This window comes from Mustela lutreola, chromosome 12 (genome assembly GCF_030435805.1).
Source record: "Mustela lutreola isolate mMusLut2 chromosome 12, mMusLut2.pri, whole genome shotgun sequence".
Lineage (NCBI taxonomy): Eukaryota > Metazoa > Chordata > Mammalia > Carnivora > Mustelidae > Mustela > Mustela lutreola.
In genome coordinates, this window is record NC_081301.1 from 59,648,010 (window position 1) to 59,666,060 (window position 18,051).

General features: G+C 40.1%; 1 protein-coding gene across 39 annotated transcripts in view; it reads left to right on the forward strand.

Annotated features, from left to right (window-relative positions):
* The window catches only part of PTPRD (protein tyrosine phosphatase receptor type D), a 2,315,363-nt gene that overhangs the window by 1,774,024 nt on the left and 523,288 nt on the right, over nt 1-18,051 (forward strand). For 19 of the 39 annotated variants that reach the window (XM_059143034.1, XM_059143050.1, XM_059143041.1 and 16 more), the window contains exon 1: nt 2,215-2,489. The exons of 5 other annotated variants lie outside the window; for them this stretch is intronic. The gene's annotated coding sequence lies outside the window, so the exon portion shown is untranslated. Of the gene's footprint in view, nt 1-2,213; nt 2,490-18,051 lie in introns of those variants that run through there. 15 more of the 39 variants (XM_059143064.1, XM_059143065.1, XM_059143067.1 and 12 more) reach the window with 5 other exon arrangements.

The window sequence follows — 18,051 nt, forward strand, 5'->3', positions numbered from 1 at the left end:
GGTGGCTTGCACAAAGAGAAATTTCTTCTTTTTACTATAAGGTTAACCATTAAAAAAAAAAAAAGAAGAAGAAAAGAAAAGAAGAAAAGAAAAAGGCAGGCACAGAGAAGAGTCATGCCAGAATAATCCCTCCCCCTTCAAATTGCTGGAAAACTAAACTTAATTTATCAAGACTCCTTGCAAAAATAGGTGGCTTCTTTTTGGAGTACAAAAGGGTCAGAGGATTATTGACCAATCCTTCAGTGTAGTACAGCATGCAGATGGTTGAAACAAATGCCAGCATGAGATAATAGTCAGGATGCTGGATCATTAGTATGAACCTAAGAGGTCTGCTTACCTTTGCCCTTTCAAAAAGCCTCCAGCCTGCAGGGATAAGTATAGTGTGTATGTGCTGCCCTGAGTGCAGAATGAGCAGGGCGGGGGGGTGGTGGTGGTGGTGGTGGTGGTGGTGGTGGTGGTGGTGGTGGTGGTGGTGGTGGTGGGGGGTGGTGGTGGTGGTGGTGGTGGTGGTGGTGGTGGTGGTGGTGGTGGTGGTGGTGGTGGTGGTGGTGGTGGGTGGGTGGGTGGGTGGGTGTGTGTGTGTGTGTGTGTGTGTGTGTGTGTGTGTGTGTGTGTGTCGCTGGAGGCCCTGCCTTTACTTTATTTAACCTTTCTGACCAGGTTTCTAATAAAATTGTGGTAGGCCAATTGCCAATGGTGGCTTCCAGCTGCTGACTTTTTCCATATGCTGGAGAGCCTGTGAGGAGGAGTGAAGAAGGTTAAAATGTGCCTGTTAGCTAACAGTCCATCCAGTGTGTTCTGTGGATGAAGGGTTCACAGCTGAAGCTTGTGCAGCGGAACAACTGAGTGCATGTCTAGGGAAAGGGTTTTATGGTGTTCTTCAGAGAAGCGGGGAGCAGTGAATTTCCAACATCCTAAACACAAGTAGAATGGAAGCAAGACAAGAATTATCCCACTAAGGTTAATTAGAGACGTCCCTTTCTTCCTCTCTGACTCCAAAGTAGATCCTACAAGCATCCCCGAATAAGACGGCCAAGGTGAACTGGGGCGGACTCAAACTGTCTCATCAACGCGCGCTCCTTACATATTATTATAACTCCTTTGAATGGGGTCGCAATCAGCATTTTTTCCCCCCAGTGTGCCGGGATGCAGAGCAGGAAGCACCCGTGTGTGCATCTCTTAGGAGATGAGTGAATTTGTTAGAGGGGGTCTTTTCTGGCCTGGTGGATGGATGCTGGGGAGTGACGTCACCCGCCCCCTCCTCCGTGTGTGTGTGTGTTTGTGTGTGTGTGTGTTGCGCCTCCTTCACCCACCTCTCCTGCCCGCCCCTCCTTCGTCCAGCTCTCCGTCCCTTTCAGTGGGTCAGTGGTCCAGATTCAGGGATTCGCCAGCGGGCGCAGCGGGCCTGGCTCTCCCTGCGCCCGGGCGCACCCACACTCACACTCTCGCGCTGGCAACGCGCACACACAATCTCCCAGCGCTGGGGCACCGCGATTCCGTGGGATCCCCAGCACGGTTACGAGGATTTTAGAAATCACTCAGACAAGGAAACAAAGAAAGAAGCTTTCCAATCACTTTCCTGAGCTTTTTCATTTAAATTCCCCAACAAATCATCTCGCCTCTAACCATAACCACCAGGTTCACGCCAGGTCCAAGGACTGGACTGGACTGGCCATCCCACCTCCTGGCTCTTGACTCCGCTCGGGCCGGTCTCCAGGCTTCGCTTCGCCCCATCTCTCCTGCTTTCCTTCTTTCCCCCCGGCCTCAGTTTCTGGTTACCTCTCGAGGGCTCTTCACTTTTGGGGGGAAGAAGAGAAGAAGGGGAGGGAAGCGCTGAGGGGGGCAGCCGAGTTGCTATTTGTGGCCAAAGAATCCTCTTTAAAAGAAGCAGCAGCAGGAAGGAGAAAACGAGAGAAGCGGAGGGGGGAGAGGAGACCCGGCCCCGGACCCCCTAGCCGCGAGCAGCGGAGCATCGTCGAGGAGCGGGAGGAGGAAGAAGAGCAGGAGGAGGAGGGAGGCAGACACAGCGGCGGCGGGAGCAGCCTGCGAAGCGAGCGCAGGGCGAGCAGGAGCGGTAGGAGGAGAAACCGCCGCGGAAGCCTCCGGCTCAGAAGGGCCAGGAGGACGGCCCGAGAGGAGGAGGAGGAGGAGGCGGAGGAGGAGGAGGAGAAGGGGGTAGGGGTGGAGGGAGGGCGGGGGGACGCGCTCCTCTGGATGCTGGATTTGGGGTTTTTGGACTCACTCGCTGACTCTCCTCCACTTCCTCGCTCTGGACTGGGCTGGCCATTCGAGGGCCGGGCGGCGGCAGCGACTGGGGGGACTCCCGCGGCGGCGGCCGCAGCTCCGCGGGATTAAATTGGCCGCCCAGAGGCGGCTGCTTAGGCAGGCTCGGGCTGCGCGGCCGTGGCGGGGCGCGAAGGCGCTGGGGAAAAGTGCCGGTGGCGGCGCGGGAGGCGGTGGCGGTGGTTGCCCGGAGCCAACATGACCAGGTAAGTCCCCGAGTGACTCGGTCCGCCCCCCTTTGCCCTCCCCTCCCTAAGCCCGGGGCTTGCCCTGAGCTCGGCTCAGACAGCCGGCGCCTCCCGGGCCGGAGCTTCCCACTCCCGCGTCCGCGAGCCCAGCGCCCCGACACCGGAGCGCACACAGTTTGCTCTTCTGAACCTCCTTGGGCAGAGGTCCTCCTCCTCCCTTCCACGGTTCGCTTGTGGTTTAAAACCTCAGACCAAGGAAGAGTGGCAATTCTAGAGAATGAGGGTGTTTGTGTATGTTTATTTGTCCGACCCCCGCTCTCTCCTCCTAGGGTGGGTAGAGTATTGGGGAAATGGAGGAGCTCTGGGGCAGTCGGACCCTACCCAGGGATTCTGCCTCTGCATGTATCTATACCTATCTATCTATCTATCTATCTTCTTCTTTTCTCTTCTTCTTCTTCTTTTTCTTCTTCTTCTTCTTCTTCTTTTTTAAGAGGCTGTGATTACTGTTTTAAGGAGGGCTGGTTATGGTGAGGGGGCGAATTCTTTTTCTTTCTTTCCTCTGAACTAGTGGGGGGAAGGAGAAATAGCAGGAATCCAAGTCTACACGGCTGCCATAGAGGAGGGGGATTGTTTTGGAGACCTTTCCATGGCAGAACCAAAGATCCTAGTTCTGCTACGGGAATCTGCTGTTCTTACTCATTCCGAGGGTAGGGAACAGAGAATTTATAATGAAAAATCCAAGTTGTAGGAAACAATTTTAAAAGAAAGCCACAAGAAACCAAAGGTTCTTGGCTTCTCTATCGATTTACTGTAGCTTTTATGTAGGCAGGTAGAAAACTTAGATTGTTTATCTATTAGGTTGATTTTCATTTAAAACATTAACAAATGAAGTCAGTTTTCTTATGCTTAAAAAAAAATCTTGAACACTAAAGTGTAAGCTGAGCTTTCATTAATTGGGTGTTCTAGGATTCTGAATAGTAGTTCAATTCTCCAAAACCCAGACTATCACATCTACTAGTATTGTTTCCAGCTCGCCTCCCAGTACACGACTTGCCAAATGTCTCTGTTTTCTAAAATTCTTAGAGTGATCCCCCAAGACCAAGCTACAGTTGTGACTTAAGCACCCAAGAATATTCCTGAGGGATCACTCTTCCTGTATTTTCTCTTAAAGTCCCCCCCCCCCATTTTAGATGCCTGTAGACACAGTGACAGTGACTTAACGGAGCTTAGCACACTCATTTTGAACCTCAGAGACTAGTAACTGCTTGTGACTTGAGAGAGATTTGCTCTTGGACTTCCAGAGCTACAGACATGGACCTTTCCCTTTGATGTGTTCTTTCCAACCATCCTGTAATAACACACATATGGGGAGTTGATCCAGCCGTTCATACTTTTGACTCTTTTGGCTATTCTGTCTGTTTGAAAGTGTACACACCCACGACTCAACTTGAGTAAAACCAAGGTGATGTACCAAGACTTGAAATATCCTGATATTAAGGAATATTTAGATGATACCGACCTAAAGATTGTGTTATGTTGGTAATATGATGATATCCAGAACAATGCTTAGTATATATTATGCTTGTTTTGAAAGCATATTCTATTATTTGTCACAGATAGATATTATTTTATTGATTTAGTAAAGAGAATGAATTTTCCATGCTAGATGTCCAACTTCTTGAAATAGACATCCTAAATGGACATGGAAGGAAAATTTCTCCACCTCCCACCTCCCATAATTATGTACTGTACTTTGCTTTTCAATGGAGCTAGCAATTCTGTGACAGATTTTTAAAATTCACCCTCATGCTATCAGCTATTATTGTACTTTCAAAGTGTGAAATTGACAAGCTGGTCAGTTTCATGAATTCAGCTGTCAGATTGTGTCCAGTTAAAAATTGCTAAAAGCTGTAAATGTGCCTGCCTGGAATTTTCTTTTGTAAAGGAAAGACAGCAAGAGGATGAGGATTAAGGGGTGTTATTAATTGTACATCTTTTAAAATAGGGGCACTCCAATGTGAGTTTTTATCACTGGCTGTTGTTGGAAAATACGTGTCGATTTCTAATATTTTAAAAGTGGCCTTCAGTTTGTATCAATATTTCATTTAAAATAGTGAGCACTTTACTTAGAAATTATCTGTTCTTAAACCCTTCATTATAATAAGTATAATAAGAATGAAATTCAAAAAGAAAAACTGTCTCTCAAATATATTTTAATATATTTGAGTAATATATCACTTTTTTGTAATGACATGTAAAGAGGTGGATGTTAAATATTTTATTGTGGAGGTTATGTAACCCAAATTCTTCTTGGACCAGTGCAGTGATAGTTACTAAAGTAATGAAATGCGAAGATCTTCTTTAATATATATATATTTTGGTAGGTAACCATGAAAGTAAAACCGATTAAAGTATTAAATACAGTGACTTGATTTGCCTTTTAAGAATGACATTTATGTAAAGCCAGAATATCTTCAAGTGGAGAACTGAGAATCGGAATCCCCTCATGTGCTGCTGTTCGCTGAGCCACTAGGGGCCTGTATTACTGTTCTTATATCCAGGAGATACCCTCCTATGGCAGATGCAAACCCTTCCTAGAGAGACATTAAAAAAAAAAAAAAAAAAGTAGGCAGTCCCCTAAGTTTTTCTTTTGTTTTTAACCTATTAACTCATGCTCTAGTGTTAGTCATGGACATTGATTGAAGAGTTTTTCAAGAACATTATTTATAGAGCTTCTGAAACTATGATGGTGTAAAGTGATTTTTTTCACATAAAATGTGAAACAAAAGAAGTATTTGTGTAAATTCATATGTGATCCCAGATTCTCAGTGTATGCCAAGGATAAACAAGTAGGAACATTAAGAACTTTTTTTTATTGGACTGATAAGGATGTTATTTGCATAATGTAGGGTTAAAAGATAAATGAAGCAGAATTACTTTAAGGAAAATGTAGTCATAGATTGATGGTGTGATTAAACTTGCTTTGTAAGTGCTGTGCAAGTTAGTATGGAAGGAGAATCTGAGGCTCAGTCCAGTTTAGTCAGCACTTGAGGGACCTGGACTGAAGATGCACTATACATTTTTAAGTGTCAGTTTCACAAATTTGAAATCGACCAGCTGTGGCAATCTTGATGGACATTAGGCAATAAGGTCAAGTATACTTACACTGTTCCTTTGTTGATTTTCAGTTTTTCAAACTGACAAGGGTGACTGTTGGTAAAAGAGCACGCTACCGGCATTTGCATATTGGATTTCCTTCAGATCCAGCTTGATTTATCAAGCCATGAAACAATTCTATTTTTTAAAAAAGATGCTATGGATAAATGAGAATTCATTAACACAATCCCATATGAAAAGGGCCATTTCAGGAAAGATGGATTTCTCAAGGTGATTTTGCTTTAAAACCACCCAGTTTCAGCAGTGTAGTTGGGTAGTCTGAGAGGTAAAGTATGTGTGTGCTCTAACTTGTGATCCTGAGAGCTCAAACTTTTACACTAACATCTTTAAATCTGTGCACTTAACCTTTGCTCAAGGGTACCCTTTTACTTGCCCCAAAGTTCCTGGTTATCTCACAAATGAACTTTACCTTTGACATAGTGTGCTCAACTGAGTGGATACAGAGTATACCTTTAGGATTGGTATTACAAGATATATGAAGTGCTAAATATACAGCTGTAAGTATTCAGTTTTCCAGAGTACTCACAGAATGTATTTTTTTTTCCCTATTTCCTTAAAGGGACAGTAGTTTTTGGCTGAAAAGTTTAGTGTGAGAAAATAAGTTCTATTTTAAGCCAGGTCTACTCTGGGTGTCTTATTGCTTATTGGAGTTATTTACCTTTTCTTTGTACTGCTTGGTTTCTTTGAAAAATTCATTTTGGAAAGCTACTTACTTGTGATGGCACAAACACAACATGCAGCCTGAAGCAAAGTCAATGTTTAAAAACATTTCTTTTTATATTACTAATGATTTGCCAAGAAAGAGCAAAGAGAGGAGTTATTCTTTCTGTGCCCTACAGGATTGAGGATTCCCATATAACACATCATCTAAGATATCTGGTAACATGTAAGAAGATTGCTTAGAAGGGATTTTTCAGTGAATTTTATTCCAACAAACATCACTTTTTTAAGCTTCTGTAATTTTATAGCACAGTGACATTTCCAGCAAAGGATCCATTTGTTTGGGGATATGTTTTCTATATGGATAATCTCATTTTCTTGTGATTAGTACTTGAAAACACTTTCGAAATTTGATGCTTGGCTTGCATTTGTTTTGACAATTGAAGTGTCCAACTCCCTCCCCCATTTTTCAAATAAAAATGTGTTTCAGCTCTTTCACAGTTAAGTCCTTTAAAAAGATAGCTGAGAGAATATATGGCTTGTGCTTCCTGATTGTTCATTATATGAAATTATAGCCTCAGATGTAAAAGTTCAGCATTTTGTTTGCGTCATAAGTCTTGGGGAGGTCAGAGAGCGAATACTTGTATGTTACAGCCGTCTCTGACCTAATGCAACCTAAATAATAAAGTCATGCCAGTGGCACTAGACTGAAGCATTAATGAAGCAGAATTGTTACAAGAAGTATTTCAGGAAATCACATTTAGGTCCTCTGCCCCTTGTTTCCCCTTTAATAAATTGCCCACTTAGCTTTCATGTGATCAACAGTCAGTTTGCATTTTCTTCTTTTAACATTTAATCATTAAATATTTTAAGGCTTAGACATTAATTTAAGTTTTATATCCACATGTTCTCAAAACAATGTATTGGGGGAAAAATGACTAAAATCATGCCAGTAATGTCCTGCCTTCTCCCTTTCCAGATAATCCATTCAGTATCTTTCTGTTCATTATTTTTTCTTTGGTACTGATACGTATGATTGGATCATGTCAATACTTGTCAGTTTGTCTATTGCTTTTTACAAATTACAGAAAAAATAGAGCAAAACTGAACTTTTTATTCACTTTTCAACATGTACTGTCCCTCAAATCAAGTTCCTATGTGTCATAGTTGAGTAAATTAAATGAAAGAATTGACAATTTGGGAAGCTAAGACAACTGATTTTGTCTATAAGCCAGCAGATCAGGTGTACCAGTAGAAAAGTAATGTTGAGACAACTTAGATGATCCTTATTCCCCACCTGCAGTAAGCAAGCCTTGCTTTCCTTTGCAAATGACTGTTCTTAGCTGCCAGGTTTTTTCTTTGGCTCCTTCCGCATCTGTAACAAAGTACAAAAGCAAAAGCAGCCATCTGAAGCTACGCTTTCTCCAAATTCTTTGGATTTTCACTGACCAGAAACCCTGTTTAACTCTGACATTCTGATAACAATGTCAGGAGCATTGTGACCTTCACCGCGGTGCTATTTACTGGATTTAAGCTGTGTAACTCTTGTCAGTTTCATGAAATTGATTGAATTTATAAATTCTTAATTGTCTTTTTTTTAACAGCCTTTGGGCTATATTCCTTAATGCAGCAGTGGCTAACTAAATTGAGATTGTGAATTACATTGAAGGAACAGCACTTCTCCATATCATTTAGGGATTAGGAGATATTGTACTTTCAGATACATAAAATGATCATCTGTAATCATTGGGTCAGAAGTGATAAGAGACTTCTCTTGTAAGCTTCGGTAAATCAATTTCTCTTATTAATAAAAATTTTTGTGTTAGTTCTGATCTTATAAATAATTGAAAATTAGTTCTTGTTTCATTTTATTTAATCCTATTAGTATATAAAGGTAATGCTAACGATTATAAAATCTCAACTGACTTCCTTCCTTCCATCCTCCCCTCTTCTTTCCTTCTCTTCTCCTTTTCCTCCTGCTCCTTCTTTTGCTGCAGTGAAAAGAACATAAATTTGATGCAAGCAGAACTGAATTTATACATTAGTATTGTCACTTATATGTGGAATCTTGGGGGAAGTTATATAACATTTCAGTGTCTCGGTTTCATTATCTGTAAAGTGGAGAAAATAACCATAGATACAATGAAGACCCAGTTAGATAATAGGAATTTATCTTATTTTTCATTATCAAAATCCTGGATTTAAGAGTTATGTAAGGAACATGTTGTATTCGTTAATGCTAGTTTCTCTGATAGAATTCTGCTGTCTTTAGCTACCTGCTGTAAATTATTGCTACCTGACTTAAAAATTAGGACTTGTTGGTTATGGACGTTTTGTTCAGTTTTCACTGTTGTGTACCTGCTATCATTACCACACATGCTAGAACTGCAGTTTCTTTCCAGCATGTTGATTGAAGTCTGTGCACATCAGTACATCATGGGACACTATCTCAGAAAGCTTTTAAAGCAAAAGCTAGAAATGATTTTACCTTAAGTACACAAAGAGAGCATTTTGTTTTAAAGTAAAAAAAAATGTATTAATAGATTCTTGCTGATATTTGATGTGGAGCTGCGGTCTGGGGGAAGAAGTGTTTAGAAAAGTACTTAATTAAAATAGTGAACCAAAAGAATTACCATTTTTTTCTTTAATGGTAGTGCATCTTAGAAAGCTCCTTAGCTCTTTGCCTAGTGCAGCTGTCCTTCCCTGAAAGATCAGGTTTCAAGAGCAATGATGGATGGTGGGTGCCTGTAGCCAGTTGTGGGGTTTGTTCTGAGGTCAAATGTATTGATGGAGGATAGGAATTTACTGCCTTCTGTCTCTCCCTAAGATCTGCCAGTACAATTACACAGAGAAAAATTAGACTAGACACATCAAATGCTGATCCAGTGTCCCATTATAGGTCAAAAAGACATTTGTTTTCCATGTTTAAAATATTTTTTTTCTTCCATTCCCCCTTCCTCATGTTCTATCCCAACTGAAAGGACTTTTTGAGCGTGTGCACTAATGGTTTACTGCAAGTAGACCCTAGCATCTCTGTAAAAACAAATCAAACTACTTGCAATAGTAGCTTAGTTGAAATTTTATTAAAGGGTTTTAAGAAAGAAACAAAATATGCCTACCCATTTTCATAGTTCTGTTTGAAACAGTTCAGTGTGTTTTTTAGGTACATGGTTTTATACTTTATTTTAAAGGGATCTATCAAGATTATCTGGCTTGTTGGGAATAATAATAGTCTATTGGAAATGATGTAAATATTGTGAATCTACTTAATGACCAATGAATGATTTTCACTTTTTTCCTAGGTGGAAAAATTGTAGTATTTTTAAAGGAATAAATTGTGGGAAATATCTTCCACTGGAAACATCCCATGGATGGTAGCTATTCTCTCTGAGCTCTTTCTTTGGCACTTTTTTCATCAACATTCTTTCCTCTTAATCTGATGTTTTGGCCCCTGCGTCTCCATTTTGTCATTTTTTCTGTGGCCCTCATCAGGTCATCATTTATCCCGTCTTCTGTGATATTCCTGTCCACCTCTCACAGAAGCAATGATTTCTGGTAGTTGACCTTCAAAATAAATCTCCTAACTTCTTAATGAACTTCCAGACCTGATTTTTTTTTTTTTTACCTGCTTGTTAGATAGTTGATATCTCACACTCTACATTTTGTAAACCTAAAACACTATCTACACATCCATACACAGATTGACCTTTTTTTTTTCTTGGTAGCTCATCATCTGATTTAGCTCTGCACTAGAAACTTGGGTGTCACCTTTGTCTTCTCCCTTCCTTTCATTCTTGTCCCCATTCAATTTTGCAGGTTTGATTCCTGTAATCCCTTTCAACTGTGTCCCTTTGCCATATTGTTGACACATTCAACACACCATTCCTAGCTGCCTAGGCGGTCTCTATGCTCTCACACTTCTCTTAATTCTTCCTGAAAACTTTCATTTTTCTGAAATGCCAACCTTCTCAAGTCTGCATACCCATGTAACGAATCCTCAGTACAGCAGTCCAAGCACTTTACAATTGAACAAGCACCCTCCCTTATAGAACTCCAGGTACGCCCCCTCCAGCAGCATCCAGAGTCCCTGCCATCAGGGAGAAGACTGCTCCCAGCGAGTCCAGTGCGGACAGTACCGTTTCTGGAATCCCCTTTCTCTACCAGCTGTTCTAACTTGCATCCCTTGAAGTCCTTCTAATTATTCTCCCATTTCCTAATTTTCAGCTCAAGTACTGTGCCCTCTTCTTTGAATTTAGTTGGAGTTGAATTTAATTGAAATCATGAATGTGAAGAATACTTGTTCATTTGAAACCTCTTATGATGCTTGGGACACATATAGGTAAAAACCAAATTTCTGTTAATTTTTCTGATATTAGAAGTACAGTAGCAGTGATCGATGGGCCAATTCATATGAGTACCTACTATGTGCCAGGCATTTGACATGGCACATTTTTTTCAGTACCACATTTAATCTCTATAGTAACTGTGTGTAAGTTTGATGGTTTTGTTATCACCAGTTTATTTAGGAGGAAACTGATTCGTTGAAAGGTTAAGTGACTCGCCCAAGGTTACATAGCAAGAAATAGTGAAGAAGGAACTTAAAGCCACGGTTTTAAGTCCAGCAATATTATAGTCCCAACTCTCATGCACTCCAGTCTTAACCCTCAATATATGCTTATGTCTGACAGGATTCTTAAAATTTATTTCACATGCACCAGGGAAATAAAGCCAGTATGGTGCTTTCTTGATCCAAACTCAGGAAGAATCTTAGGTGTTAATATAGGTTGTCCTTCCCTCATTTCCAATGAATCTGTTCTGCTCCTTTCTCTGACCAGAGGCATTAATTTTTTTTTTTTTTCCTATACTTAGATTTGGGCTAGATGGTCTTTTAATGGTAGTCACCTTCCAACTCCAGAATTATGTGCTTTTCAGGCCAGTGACACAACAGCCTGAGCTCTGGAGCAGAAGTGGGTAAATGACATATTTTCACTAAAAATAGTTTTTAAAAATCACAGAGGCTGGCATTTTCAAAACTGCCCAACAGGTAAGGAATCAAAGAATTTATTTATTTTTTATTTTTTATAGACATATAATGTATTTTTATCCCCAGGGGGACAGGTCTGTGAATCGCCAGGTTTACACACTTCATAGCATTCACCATAGCACATACCCTCCCCAATGTCCATAACCCCCTGCCCCTCTCCCAACTCAAAGCATTTTTATAAAGAGAAATATGGATTTAGCCGGACTATCTGAGGAGCAGCTTCCCATTAAAGAAATGAAATTATACCAAGTGATGTATCTATGCATTCTATTTATTGGCAGCCTGCCCTACCCAGTTGTATCTGGGCAGTTTAGTCAATTATAATGTCTCTTCTAAAATACTCTATTTTCATTGCATACCTGTTAATTTCATTATCAATAACAGATGGATGATTTGATAGGCTTTTCTCCATTTAATCTATTTTGTGAAGGTTTAACTTTTTTTTTTTTTCTTTTTTGGGGAAGGTTCTGAGGTCTAATTCTGGGTTAATTATGATTTTATAAGTTATACAATAAAGGATTTACATTTGTTTGATGATTTGGAAAATTATTTTTTCTCTGGCAGCAAGGCATCCTGAAGTTTTAAATCAGACATGGTACATAAAATAAAGTTACATGGAAAATGCTCTGGTCTTTTATGGCTCTTTTAGAATGTCAACAGTTAAGTGTTCTTTGCCCAGGCTTCTAATGGACTTCTTACAATCATACACTGTCTTGTTTAACCATGTTTTCCTATGAGTTTATCTGTAAATGGAACCTCTGAGAAGCCTGGAGAAGGGTATCCTACCTTCTCTGGGTAATGTGTAGTGAGGCCAGTTACAATCTTAATAAATTTGTTTTGATGATAACAGTTATAGATTAAGAATGACAAGTTCCATAAATATTGTTATGCATATTCAAGTACTACCAGAGAAATGATTCCCTAAATGCATTTGAGTCTCATTTTACTGTTATTTAGACTCAACTTGATCTGATTTATTTTTACTGAAAAAAATTAGGAAATCTATAATTTAAATTTTGATTTAAAATTTGTCACTTAAAATCTATTTTCTCTAAAAATTGTCACTTCGAATCTGTTATCCCAAGTATACCAAAATGAATATTAACTTCCTTTCAACCAAATTACACACTATCTTCTGATATGTTCTCCGACATCTGTTGGCAAGGTCCCCATCATCTTTTGCCTGGTTTGCAGCCTCTCTGTGTTCAGTTGAGAACACACTATTGTTGCTTCTCTGCTCTGTGGCCAGTGTAATCTTTAAGCAACTTGGAGTTTCTCCTCCAAATATTCTGGTGGTCCCACATTTCCTTGAAATATGGCTTGAAATAGGCAACAAAAGTCACCTGGCCTTTGGGGCCTTTACCTTTGCCTTGCCTCTTGCTACCTTGTCATTCTTCTGTTCATTTTCTCTGTTCCCTTCATCCCACCCTCAATGCATGTACAGTCCAGCAACATTAAATTATTTGCTGTTTCTAAGATGCACTACTCTGACTTTTCCATCTTTAATTTTGGGCATGTCCTCTCTCTTTCATGTGTAAAGTCCCTTCCCCTTCCATTTTTGCCCGAGTCACCTCTTCCATTACCTCTTCCTCTTCTATCTTGGCTGACAACTCTTCCAGGAAGACTTCCCACTCTCCCAAGACTGGATACCCTTTATGCACTAAACAAGCACTGAATAAATTTGGCAGTTAATGTATATCATAATGTATTGCAATTGCTTATCTATGGTCTGAAGAATTTCAAATTCTTTGAAGCTGAAACCCATGTCTTCTTCCCCGTGGGATCTCTAGTACCTAGCCCATGACCTTGCTCAGTGTAGTCATAATATTGGCACATAGCTGTTAAGTATTCCATGAACAGATCAAGTGTGAGCAGAAAAATCAGGGATGGATTAGTTCATGGCCCAAATCTTATAACCCATATGTTTAATATTTAACTGTACAGTTTATGGTCTTATTATCAGTTGCTCTTTAGTAATTAATTTTTACTTTACTTGAGCTAAGTTTCACTTACCTAGTTCTCTACCAAACCATGGCAAAGCCAAATCTGAGTATACTGTGTGTATCTACTCATATGTCACCAGACAAGACAAATCTGCCTTTACATCTGGCTGGGGTAGGAATTCCCAGATGCACTTAATTCTGACACATGGTCATTATTGAACCAAAAGCCATTGCCTGGCATGATTGTAGCTTATATTTGTTTTCATTTTAAAGGGCTTCATCCAGGCTGCCAAATGTACAACAGGTGCCTTCATTTTATACTTGCCAATCTGTTGTTATTCAAATGACCGCCGGAACAGAGACTAATGGTATCTAATAAAATTGATCTCAGTTCTGGCAAGCCAGGCTCACAAGAGCACAAGGGGTAGGAAGTGCAGTGTGGAAATATGCTGGTGCTGAGTGTGCCTGGTGAAGCATACAGTTTTTAGGAGGTGACATATGTCTCAACATAGGCCCCTTGATTATGTGGAGCCATGGAAATTTTCCACAGCCTAGTGTTCCTTAAACATGAGGATTTGTAACATCGAATCTTATTTTTGATGGACTTGCTGGGTGGCACGTGGACTGGACTGGTCGTGCCAGCTTATGGATGGATGGTTATGCCATGTCTATAAGGCACACTTAGGTCATCTTTTCATGCCAGAGAGCTGGCAGGTATGATGGCTTTTACTTCCTGTCATCAGAAATTTACCTTACTGACATCATAAATTCTCTGCAAAATCTGACTATTAACAGAGTTAACCAGGAGAGGAATGTGTCAGTTTGCAAGTAGGAGCTCATGTTTGGACATTTTCATTCAGACTGTGTATATAATTTCTTGGGTCCTTCTCATGTTGTATAGGAAGTTGGCCCCTGGAAACCTTTGCCACTAAGGGAAATAAACTTTTGATGACTGGCCATCAAAAGTTAAAAGCATAAGTGTTGGCAAATGTTAGAATCAGTTCTCACAAGGACATGAGATTGCTTTTTTTTTTTGCAAGGATTTTAGAGACCTCATTTTACTATCTATCCACTCTCCCATTTATGTATTCATTCTTTAAAGTGCCACACATTAGACTCCCTTAAATGCAAGGAATTGTGGGAATATACAGATGAACAAAACACTGCCAAGTATAATTTGCATGGACAAATAGACTGAGATCTAGATTCTTAAGATTTTGAGAAATGTGTGCTACATAAAATCCGTTTCCTATTGGAGAGCTTTGTGTTGTCATGTGGAAAAAAGCTACTCAAGTTCCATTATGATACTGGAACTTATGGACTCACTAAACAGTAGTAATAACCACTACTAGAATAAGAGAGAGCGGCTATAGCCTTAGCTACCTAGCCACACGTCACTTAGCTCCACAGTTAATTGAGCTCATCTAATTTCTTGTGACCTAGCATATAGAATAGTTCTTAGGTTAGGATTTGGCTATTATTGGACCATCTTTTTGTATTATTTATACCCATCCTACTTGAAAAAGGATTTGTGGCAGCTATTAAATCATATGCTTCATTATCCTTAATAAATCACCTTGGTAGAGCAGACAATGGATTATTGTACAGATGGTTAGTTTCTATGAGAAATTTTTAAAAATATGCAACTTCTTAGCCTCATTCTGACTGATATTTTATTTCAAAGCATTTTTTAAATGATAGTGCCCTTAATGGGGTATGCTGAACTAGACACTTAGTGAGTGGTGCTCGTCCTAAAAAAGAAAATAATAAATAAATATATATGTAAAAGTAACAAAAATATGATTAACAGTGGTTAACAAATATATTTAAGAGGACTGTTACCATTTCCTTTTTTTCCTCTTTTTTGGGGGGGGACTGTTACTTTTTCTAATTGTGTAAATTTTTTGAAATAATCTTCATGATTTAGAGAAAAAGATGCACATTGATGTAGAAGGATTTTTTAGTAGATTTTTTTTGCAGTTAGAATTGAGAAAAGTAATGAAATAGATACAAACTTGCATCTGCAAGCCTTATGAATATAGTATTACTTTTAGGTAAAGGGGAACAAATTATCTTTTAGGTATTTTAAGCATAAGACTCTTTTTTTTTGATTATTTATGTACCAGAGTGAGAAACTCCACTGTTTTTGTGTCTCCAGATGAGAATGAAACACATTTCTTTCTGTAAAATAGCTGCCTTGGCCTCTTTGTTGTAGGAATAGCCATTTCTCAGAGACTAAATGGGAAATTTTCCAAAGGTGTTAGAAAGGACATTAGATTAAATCTTATGTGGTTTAGCTGAGGAAACTAAGACCCCAAGAGTTGAAGAAACTTCACTGTCCTAGCTGGCCCTTTCACCTTGGTCTCCTGATCTCTAAGACATTCTTTTCTGTAGTTAACGCTGCCCCTGCCAGAAATGGGGTCTTGACCAATGCATTGCTGGTTCTGAGTTAGAGGAAGGTTCTACATCAGACAGTATCTGCTTTGATAAGAATTCTACTGCCTTTTTCTCATCAAAATTCAAGGGAGGGTCATCAGAGGGGCTCAATCTGTTGAGCATCCAACTCTTGATTTCGGCTCAGGTCATGATCTCAAGGTCGTGGGATTGAGCCCTGTGTGGGGCTCCACACTCATCTGCAAGTCTGCTTGAGATTTGAGTTTCTCTTTCTCTCTCTGTCCCTCTCCCTGCTCACATACTCTCTCTAAAATAAATAAATCTTAAAAAAAAATTTCAAGGGAAAGAAAAGGACCTAGATCTTCCTTATCACATATATGGATATATATATATATATATATATATATATATATATATATCTGTATATATATGTATATACACATACATATATCTCCGTAAGATTCCAAGTCTCCTTACTACTTAATTAAAATTTAATATGATTGTAAACTTAGTTTTGCTAGCTGTATTTCAAGTGGTCAGTATCCCCATGGAGTTGGTGGTATATAGAACAGCACAGATGTTTCCATTGTTGCATGAAGCTGCTTTGCACAACACTGGCCTACCTGATCAGTCTGTAATGTCAGTTGGTATCTTTAAGGTTTCATATGTAACAAAATAAAGCTAGACCATTTATGTACTGACAACACCCATTGATCTTAGTAGGAAAGAATGTACCTGCCAAATGTAGGTGAAAGATACTGTGTCTTAGAAATACATCCTCAAGGAAAGTGAATTGATAGCGGAATCTCTGCTCTGTGTCTCACAACAAATATGCATACTCTTTACTTTGTTCCTGTGTAATGGAGAGGGGAGACACCTGTCTTGAAGTCAAGGAAGGAGGCAAATTCATGATCCCTGGTTCCATCGCATGTCCTCTCATTCCGTTAGCAGTGTTTTCTGTTATTTTCCAAGGGGATTTTGTTTGTATTTCAGCCATTTCACCTTCGGGGGTCCCCAAGAAGGAGTAAGTGGTGTCAGTATGCTGAAAGGAGCGGCTCAGGAGTGTGGTTGTATTCTTTAACATCCAAACACCAGGCTTTGACAGTGAATGGCGATGCTCTTAATGGGACAACAGGTGTAGACTTAGGCCTTTCTTTTTTTTTTTTTTTTTTTTTTTTAATTTTTATTTATTTATTTGACAGACAGAGATCACAAGGAGGCAGAGAGGCAGGTGGGGATAGGGGGGTGGGGAAGCAGGCTTACTGCTGAGTAACCCCGATATGGGGCTTGATCCCAGGACCCTGAGATCATGAGCTGAGCTGAAGGTAGAGGCTTAACCCACTGAGCCACTCAGGTGCCCCTAGACTAGGCCTTTCTAAGCCAACTGGATAGTTCTGATGTCTTAAAGCTCCATATGCAGAGCAGAGCAAATGTGTCTTTTGTTGGTTGGCTGAAATGGGCAGGAGGGAAGCCTGAAGGTAATCCCAGGGATGCAAAAGTGTTACTTACCTAGCCTTCACTTAGTATCTTTCTTTCTTTCTTTTTATTTTTTTTTTTTTAAAGATTTTATTTATTTATTTGACAGAGATCACAAGTAGGAGAGATGCAGGCAGAGAGAGAGGAGGAAGCACGCTCCCTGCTGAAGCAGAGAGCCCGATCGATGCAGGACTTGATCCCAGGACCCCGGGATCATGACCTGAGCTGAAGGCAGAGGCTTTAACCCACTGAGCCACCTAGGTGCCCCACTTAGTATCTTTCTTACTGTCCTTTTGCTTTATTATAATGCTCTTAAATCTTGTCAGGGATCAAGCCAAACCAGTGTCACCTGTAATTAATGCTGACAAGCAGCTATCAGAAAACCTATTAGAAGTTACTGAAAGGAGTGTGGGGCGGATGAGGACCTCCATACTAACCCCTGACAATTCAGTGGGGACAAGAGGCAGAGCAGTCCAGACAATTCTACCTTGGCCCCTACCCCACCCTCTTCCACCCTCTCCCAGACCCAGGCAAGAGTTAAAAGTTCATTTTAATGTTTTTATAGAGCCATAATAGAATAGTCAGGGGAAGGGGGAGGGATAAAAACTGTACTACTTTATAACAATTCCTGGAAACATAGCCTCACTTTCTCTCAACCAGCCTCTTTTGGTCACAGAATCTGAGATAATTGTTCCCAAATGCCTTTCTCTTTTCCCTTCACATCTTAAATCTCTATCACCTCCCACAGGGAGCACCACAGGTTCTGATATTTTTAGTTGCATTTTTCAGGTAGGTTTTTTTTTTTTTTTTTTACTAGTTATAGAAAGAAGTTACTTTGTTTTAAATATATATGCTTTAGAAACTAGGTAGCAACAGTTAGGGATAG